The sequence below is a fragment of the Branchiostoma floridae genome, chromosome 16, assembly GCF_000003815.2.
Source record: "Branchiostoma floridae strain S238N-H82 chromosome 16, Bfl_VNyyK, whole genome shotgun sequence".
Lineage (NCBI taxonomy): Eukaryota > Metazoa > Chordata > Leptocardii > Amphioxiformes > Branchiostomatidae > Branchiostoma > Branchiostoma floridae.
The window spans coordinates 7,148,185-7,157,975 of NC_049994.1; the positions used below are offsets into that span (position 1 = coordinate 7,148,185).

The 9,791-nt window shown below is 42.1% G+C and overlaps 1 protein-coding gene and 1 long non-coding RNA gene across 3 annotated transcripts in view; both read left to right on the forward strand.

The window, feature by feature from the left end:
* LOC118403634 (leucine-rich repeat protein SHOC-2-like) overlaps positions 1–9,791 on the forward strand; it is a 60,980-nt gene that overhangs the window by 32,212 nt on the left and 18,977 nt on the right. The window lies entirely within an intron of this gene.
* Positions 3,474–5,245, forward strand: LOC118403641. The gene is made up of 4 exons (XR_004829667.1): positions 3,474–3,536; positions 3,846–3,921; positions 4,598–4,706; positions 5,227–5,245. It is a non-coding gene; the product is annotated as an uncharacterized LOC118403641 (long non-coding RNA).

Genomic DNA, 9,791 nt, shown 5'->3' on the forward strand with positions numbered 1-9,791 from the left:
ACAAGTCCACAACCCGCAATTTGCATATTTTCGCGCGTACAAGTCCACAACCCGCAATTTGCATATTTTCGCGCGTACAAGTCCACCACGAAATGTCGCAGGATGTCTGACATTTCTTGATCAACCTCAGGCGAACTCCAACAAGAAACAGCTGCGCGGCTGATTACAGTACCGTGCTCACCCCAGACGGCCATGAACTTGTGGGTCCTTAGTCTATCTGTTACCCTGGAAACCAGACTTGTAGTCAGCCAAGGCAGGTTTTCCCGAGGACCGGGGTTTTGTCATGCGGGGAGATTTGGCCGGGCCTAGCTAGTCCAGTATGGCTTTGAGCTATACCAGCTAGGGTCGCTAGAGAGTCAAATGAGGATGTAAATAGATATAGAGAGAGATAATGAAAGTATATGTGTGAGGGTAGGCAATCATACGAAAGAGATCCTGATTGCATATAAATGTATACCTACATGTATTGGAGTTTGTAAATTAAAAAAATATTCCTATGAAAGAAAGTCAGAAGTACTTTATAACTTTGTATCATGTCGGATTGTCCCCTACGCACGAAGTATTGACTTCAACTTCAGAAAAATAAATGGATGTCCACCATAACACATTCCAAGTCGACAGAGACTCCAATCGGGATCTTTCTTTTCTTTTTAAACTGTAAATTAGATTAGTATGCAGCTAATATCACTTTCTTTCTTTTTTCACGTTTTAGCACGATCTCGTTTGTGGTCGGAAATGGATGGGCAGTTTGGCACAGTCCATTTTTATGGTGGGCGTTTTGTTGGGAGCCGTCATTTTTGGCGACCTTTCTGACAGGTTTGTTTCGTGTTTATGATTGCATGTTTTCACCACACAATATTTATCTCATTCTGTTTTATCAAATTTCCATCAATTTTCTTGTCGCACATATGGATGGCGTACACGTATGCGGGCCATATTTGGCCATGTTCTTTATAATAATTCTTGCGAATCTTTTTTTTACAGATTTGGAAGGAAAAAGATCTACTTTCTTTCCCTCTTCATCATGCTGGTGTTTGGTGTGTCGACGGCCTTCGCACACAACTACTGGCTCTTTGTATTCCTCCGCATGATCATTGGAGCAACGAACTCCGGAGTTTTCCTGACGGCCTTTGTGTTAGGTAAATTATGCATATTCGCTGTACGATTTTTCATCACAAGACAGCTAGATTTTATACGTCACAGCTACAGCTGTCCTGAAAAATTCATCAGATTGCTGTCACAGACACGTAATGCAACAAATGTGTCCATTAGCCATAACGTTGCACGCTTCGTTGAATACGTTGAAGTAAGAATTCGAAGCAAATCATGCAATGGTTAGCGCCCTCGTGCAATACATACAAAAACTGCAGAACGAAAAACGAAAACGTACGTGTCACACTCTCATACATTTTGTACACATACCAAATCAACACTTTACTGCTCAAGGATAAAACTAACATAAATTTTGTAGTTTTTTTATTTTTTATTTTTTATTTTTTTATATATGAAGGGATCTCAAACTCGTTCGTCTTAATTCATAGTTGATATATGTTGTCTCTTTCTTTTCCAGCATCAGAGCTTGTTTCGCCCGACCACCGCACGCTGATCTCCATGTTCCTGGTGATATTTTTCGGGGTGGGAGGGATGATTCTGTCCCTGGTCGCCTATCTCATCCGGTACTGGGAGTGGCTTCAGCTGGCCATTTCACTGCCTAACGTCCTCTTCATTATGGTCTACTGGTGGTGCGTAAGCTTTTTCTTTTAGTTACCTCTATAAAGCAGGTGTTTTCGGTTGTTTTGTGTCTGCCTCTGTGTGGAAATGGTCTGACATACAATTTAATTGTGATGATATTTTGTCAGAGGGGAGGCGTTGGTACCCCAAAGTTGGCCCCAAAGTTGGGACTGCAGTGGAACTTTCAGTACCCATACCTCTTATTCTGGACACCATTTACTGTTTAGTGTTGATTTTTCTGTACGTAGTAAATAGCTCTTGGGGTAGGCAAGAAGTAGTCTAAAAATCTCCACAGAAACACAAACTCCTGGACACACACACACACGACCACCAGTCATACACACCAGGATTTTGTTTAGGAACTGGAGGTTATCCTTACATGTTACCACTATCCTGTCTGTTCCTGTTTACAGGGTTATTAACGAATCTCCCCGCTGGCTCCTAGCCAACAACCAGAAGGACAAGGCGGTGGAGATTTTCCGAAAAGTTGCTGACGCCAACAAGAAAGACATCCCGGAGGGGCTGTTTGAAGAGGAGGGGAAAACAGATGGCGGCAAAGTACGTAAATATTTTTATAAGCTTTTTTTATTACGTAGCATTGGAGTTTCGAAACTGGCTATAACTAGACAATACCCGCCTTTATGCTAATGATTTTGTACTAGAAGCAGGAATGTAATATCATCTAATATCTAACAGTTCATGCCACAAATTGTAAAGCTTATTGCTTTTGATAAATTCAATATAAGAGATTTTTAGCCCAATTGCTTCGGTCACGTGACCTTTCGAACCCGACCTAATGTCTATATTCCGTGTAAGTATAACAGAGCTACCTAAAGGTGGTATCTCATGCTCTGGGGGACCGGTGCGGCACTGCGGGGTTTGTTCACTGCGGCACTGTTGTGTTATTTACGCCGATTTTTTTTATATTTCAAATATTGCGTAATACGTAAAAGTATGACTTAGAAGACAACAAAATACATAAACAAAATCGTTCTTCATCTCTGAAATTCGTTGAGTAATATTTCGAACCCCACAGTGGCGCACAGGTACCCCAAGTGCAGTGAGATACATGTCCCACCTTAACCTACGTCTCTGACTATCACAGACAGACGGAGAACCCAAGTCGCGCCATAACCTGATTGACCTGGTGAGGACTAGAAACGTGCGAAGGAAATCCCTCATCATGTTTTATGCTTGGTACGGTTTATTTGTTACGAACATTCAAATGTTACCTCATGGACGTAAGATTACATGGGATCCACGGTAACTTTAAAGTAGATTAAGAGCTCGACCCGTAGTCTGTAAAATTGCTGACACGCCGCCTACCGTTGTGACTACATGTGTGCTACCGATTATTTATTTACCACACGTGTTATTATTGAGCGAGGTACTGTACAGTAATTTTGCAATCAGTGCCTATTATATTTGAAAAAAAAACTGTAATAAATTGAATAAGCCTACAGTTACTAGTATATTAGATACATATTGAAGATGTGCGTAAGGTGAGGAACTTGAATATTACGTCAATGTGAAAAAAGGCGACGATGGCAACATTACGACAAGTAGAATGTTGAAATAACCGTGGGTCGTATTTCATACTTGCTGCCGCTGCGCCACGCGGTCTCACTATGATGATGTATTTCGTATCATTTGCTGATGGTTTTCTCTAGGTTCGTCGCTGGGTTCGTTTTCTATGGCCTGGCGTTGAATGCAACTAACCTGGCCGGAAACCCCTACCTGAACTTCTTCGTCTCCTGCGCTGTGGAAATCCCAGCCTACATCCTTGCAAAGATCTGTATGGATAGGTCAGTCTAGAAGAATTTCTTCAGCCAATCTGATATATGAGTGTGTAATGCAGATGGTTAAGTGTCTAATACTCCTACTTTTAGATTGTAAGGTCGGGGTACCGGGTTTTATTTGTTGTTTTTCCAGTCAGATTTAGAGCAGCATTTATCAATACTACAAAGTGATAACTGTCATAATAGCTACCGGTCAATCAATTTTTCATGTCTTGTACTTTTTGTGTACGGACTTTGAAGAAAGTTCCATACGATTCGAAATCTTGTGAAATATCCTGACGTATGCTACGTACCTGAATGTCTTTTTCTCAATAGGATCGGACGGCGGTGGTCCCTTCTGGCATTCCTGTTGGTTGCTGGCTTGTCGACGTTTTGCATCATGTTCATCCCGGTTGGTAAGGAATTACTCGCTTTTAATTTGTTTATCATTTCGTTTATAAAGCCACAGTACACAGAATTCACAGGTTTTGGTCTTGGCACTTTAAGTTTTCCTTTTTACCTTTTGAAACTGGAAATCGGTGTTAAAGTATTCAAGACATACACAACGTATACAGATTTATGTCATACCTAGGCCTGTGACGCGAAAACGTTCGATACGGGTGTTCCGGACCGGGTGATAACTTTCCGTACGGCCCGGGCTTATCACACGGGCTCCATTCGAATAAATCGAACTGTTTCGAGTGGGACGAGTACGGCGCCATCGAAAGTTCGAATACCTGATTCGGACGTTGGAACATTACTGTTGCAACGCTTTTTTCTCGAGGGCAACAAATTTGTTCAACTTCTGGCGCATTTCGCATCAAAACAGTGGTTTTCTCAGGTGGGTATGACATAAATAAAATACAACACGGTGTATTCCGTATCACCCGAGGTACCAGCCCGACCGCGGGTCGGATTGCACGACGGCCGAATTATGTACATGTAGAAGCAACATTAAAAGTGGATATGCAAGCCTCGGTGTACGGTCTGTCTTAAACTTTCTTTGCCATAACTCATATTTCTTTGGCACCCTTATTATCCTAAACTATTTATAAATGAATTTTCTTTTACTTTTTAACACACAATAGCCTACTCCAAGGCGATCACCGTGCTTGCAGTGATAGGGAAGTTCGGAGCAGCTGGTTGTTTCGGGACCATCTACGTGTTCGCTACAGAGATCTTCCCCACAGTAGTCAGGTAATAAAGATGGACTTGTTTTCACATTCTACAACCTACGTCATATTACGTCATCAAATATGGTGTCATGCTGTGTCCTGACTGGGATGGACGCAATATGACGCCATATTTGATGATGTAAGCAGCACCCCGTGGTTTTCATTTGCCGGGATTAAAATGAGATTGGCATATTTACCGCACAGTGTATTACTCTCATCATTTGATAATGAAATCGCGAAGTAGCCACAGTCAACAGTAGTAGCCACCGCCTTCTTCTGAATGGATGGCCCATACAAACAAGTACGGTCACATGGGCTTACGAACACGTGACTTCCGTTCCTCGTTCTTCGTCAGGATTGAAAGCAACATTTGACAAATGCGTAATGCGTGTAAGATTACATACTAATATTTACTTCTTCTTGCTATAGTCATTTGAAGAACAGGAAGGTGGTATCTCACTGCACTTGGGGCACCGATGCACCGGTGCCCCAAGTGTAGTGAGAGTCCACCTTAACGTTGACTTTTAGCTATATTTTGGCAGGAATGTTGGTGTGGGTGCGTCCTCCATGTGTGCCCGTATCGGTGCCATCGTGGCCCCGTTTGTCTTCCTCCTGCATGACGTCTGGTCCCCCCTCCCTTACATCACTTCCGGAACCCTGGCGCTGGTTGCCGCCGGTCTGGTGCTCCTGCTTCCGGAAACCCTGGGGACCAAGCTGCCACAGAGTCTGAAAGAGTCAGAGGACTTCACTAGGTAAGAATAGCCTACAGTATGCCTTCCTACGGTGGTAAAGAACGTTACCACAACCGAGCATAAAATTTGAGATTACCTGTTGGTAACAAATGCTGATGATATCCTGAATTGAGAATGTATGTTTACCTTTTCTTCGGACAGGAAAACAGCACAGGCGAGCAAATCGGAAGCACCGAAGGACGACGAGGCGGCCGACCTGACAGCCGAAACAAAAGTGTGATTTGTTAGAAGTAACTGTGATCCCACCTTACGAGTATGCCTTGCATGTGATATGCGTGTTGTTAGAGTGAGGATTCGACGTCCAGCAAGATGGTACAACTGCAAGTACTTACAGTGACGTTATACAGCTAGTTTACTGAACTTTCGGTCGTAGCCATCGGCCTTCATCGGTAATTTGACGTTAGGGACAGTGATCTTAGGGATGTATGACGTCATGAGTTAGTCAAAGGTGCCCGGAAGTCCACATGTGCCATAGCCATACCCTAACAAAGCAAAGGTATGACTAGTTAATGACACATTTGTCAAACTTTGACAATGCGAACTCTTCAGGTTTAGCCTCCATAGCAGGCTCTCTATGGCCTTTTTTTTGGCACTTTTGCTGGCCATTTCTTTTTGTACTGGGTCGCTGATTGCTGGCCTTTTCTGACAGCCGGCCGGGGGGGGGGGGGTGTTAGGGCGTGGGGTCACGCACTGTTTTATTGGTACGTGTTGTTTTGACCCTTTGTGCATCTTTAGTGATCAAGTTTTCATGATCAAGGTTATTATCTAGCGGTCTGGTGCTATCCCCATCGTGTACCACTTTTCTTAACAAATCCCGACGATCGCCAGTCCTGCAAAAGTGTATTAAATGAGTCACATGTAACTTCTGGCTTGTCGACAACATGCCTATGGCTAACACTGACAATGATATTTGTTCCCCATGGTTTAGGTAACATAATTAGCCTTAGTTTTGCATTTACTTCTGCAAATTTTATGCTAGTGTATGCATTGATGCACTGTAATATAAAGGTTCCATGCACTTTGTTATAGGGACAATGTATTACTATATTACTATCAATATCGTAACATTGCTTTGTCTACAGATACAAAATATTTTTTCGTCATTTTTGTACGAATAAAACATTAACTTTCTGTATTAGTCTGTGTGCTTTCATCATTTTACATGCCACTGTATATCCAAGGAACGTGGTATTTGCGTGCCTTTTGCCATACAGTCGTAGTCTACCAGGGGTCGCAGTATACACATAGCACCCATTTTGCAAGTGGCACACAATATATATGTATTATGAAGACATACGTCTACCAGGGGTCGCAGTATACACAAAGCACCCATTTTGCAAGTGGCACACAATATATATGTATCATTTATTGGCAGGCATTCAGGTAGTATCTATATAGTTACCCTTAGAATAAGTCTTGGAGCCCAGATATTCCATAGTTTTCCGCGATAATTGAATAAGGGCTGCGGAAAAACGTTTGGGGGAATTTCCGCGCTGCATTAGAGAACCATAGCCTGTGTTAAAATCACGAATCAGCGCTGCCCCAAGAAAAAAAGCCAGTACTGTTAGAAGTCTGCGAGGAAGGCAAGGGATACGCATCATGCCCCGGTTGTTTGATACTAGAATAACTACAGGATAACTTTGTTACACCACGCATATGCCCATAACTACACAATACATACATAATCTTTATTAAGGCAACCAAACGTACAGTGCTTTCGGGTAGTCGACTAGGAACTACAAAGAGATATAACAAATAAACCTTATGTCCGTTCTTTGTTTTCTATTGAGTGCAATTAACCAGTATATATACCCAGTATAGGTAAACTACGTTCCATATTCCGATCACTATACTGCAGTAGTCTCTACCAGACTGAATACGCTGACAATTATAGGGAGAACAATTTGCCAGTGGAGTTTTGCTACCAGAGGGATTGGGCGGTGGCCGCTCAATTGGAACGTTAACCTTCGCGTAGACTGACTCCCCTGGCCAACTTCCCGTTTTTTGTCGAATTCTACGACCCCCGTACCCCCGTGATAGGAAGGCCTGGTGGAGGCGCATACTGCTGCGCCTCTAGAGGAGTGGATTTTGTTGGGATTGAGAAATCCACGGTATGTGTGATTCGCAGGCGTTTTGTTGCAAACACTGCATACCTGCATGTATGAGGTACGGTAGGCTATATAGCCCCTGACCATAGGTTTTGTCTCTTCTGTCCAAAACAAATTGGAAATAAATTCCTTTGTCATGGAATGATTTTCATATGATGCCTCACGTAATAGGTTATTCACATTTCTTTCATTGCTGAAGGGATACATTTAAATGTATATATTCATTGACAACTCTACCAGCGCAAATAGATGAATATTTTATACCAGGAAAGATGCTGAAACCTACAATTTGATTATCCCTACCAGATGGTGACATGATGTTACGGATATAATTACGGAAGTAAGATTTTTTCTAGCTTCAGTTGACTATACAAAAGCCACTTACTTCTGCTTGCCTCAATAAAGCTTTTTCCTCTATGTACTGTATAATCAATGGCGTGGTTGGAAAAGTATCCTGTAGATATTCTAGTGTCCAGCTAAATAGTTGTAAGTACATGCACGCCGAGCATTGGTAGGAAATGCATTAGTGCTTTACTGCGCGACCGTTGCAACAGGTACAATATATGGCAACTTGTACATACACGGCAGTTGAACTACTGTAAATTCAGAAATGTTCGCGGTGGTTTAATGTTCGCGGTTTAAGCGGTGACCACTTCACCACGAACTTAAAACCACCGCGAACATTTTTCCATTATAGTATGAGACTGCGGTCTAGGGCGCTACCGCGAATTTTAAAACTACCGCGAACACTCCATTTTCCCACTACCGCGAAATTGAATCCCCGCTAATTTAAATGCATTTACAGTATCACATTTGGCATATTTAACCAACTAAGCTAATATATGACTATCAGTAATCACTAATAGCTTTGCATTCTAATGCTAGAATAGTATGTTGATAACAGTATAGTGCACCAAGAATATATAGCATTGTCTCGTTTTTTGGGCAGGGTTGTTTATCAACTGTCCTATATAGATAGATATGGGCATGGTGATACGATTGATACGCATACGTTTTATTAATATTCTCAGAAAAATCCATACTTGGCAACTACGCTTTCTATTGTCATTCACATCTACGGCAAATAACGAAACGGTCGCCTACAGTGTTTATTGGCAGGCATTCCGGTAGTATCTATATAGTTACCCATAGAATAAGTCTTGGGGCCCAGATATTCCTTAGCTTTCCGCGATAATTGAATAAGACTCGATAATACAGCATAATAATGGTTTATATACATAACCCTGTTGTAGGCAAGTGCGATTTCTCACGAAGCAATTACGATTTCTCACGTTTGCTCTCAGCACAACTCAAGTCTAAGTCACCCTTTGAAGAACAGTCGAATCTCGTTTCTTCAAGAAGCCTTTACCAGCGTTTTGTCGAGTGCAGGCTATAGATAAGACGTATCAACACACCCCAGTCGTCCTTCGGATAGACGTCGCTGCCAGCTATGTGTAAGCTGGTGTATCAATCATTCTATAAACCAAATTCCTGTCTTTTTTTTCTAGTATCTGTGGGAACGTATCGTGTTTTCTTTTCAAGAGACATAGATCCAGCTAGGGCGTACTGTGAATGAGGATGTGGCAAGTTGGCAGGAGTGGGTTGGTGGGAGCTAGGCGGAGAAGTACTCGTAACCTGTTGTGGGTAGCTTGACACATCCCTTTTTCTTTTCTTCTTCTCTTGTATGTTCTTGGAAATGTGGATAAAAAAAAATGAAAACACTAGAAAAACTCTTGTTCATTTTTCCTTCTTTTTTTGTTGTTTTATTATTCCCCGGACCACCTGACCATTGATATACAGTCAAATCTGTACAAGCGACCACCTCTACATAAGGACCACCTGACCATTGATATACAGTCAAACCTTTACAGATTGCGACTTGTATGTAAGGACCACCTGATGATTGATATACAATCAAATCTGTACAATGGTCACCTCTACATAAGGACCGCCTGCTGGCCTATGTGACCCCTTTTTGGTGACCCCTTAAATACTTTTTCCAATTGACACAAACATTAAATTAAGATTAAGAACCCTATCTATAGTGACCACCTGTCCACTTGGACGAGATTTATCGATCCCGATCATCTTGGTCAGTTTTGACGTATATATTTATCATTGATTGTTTTCCACGCTTTCCAATTTATCCTATTGAAGAAATGCTTAATGCGGTCGACACAAGGTACGGAAGCTTTCCCGGATGTGACATGACAGTACTAACGAGAATAGACATTTCCGACGGTTAAT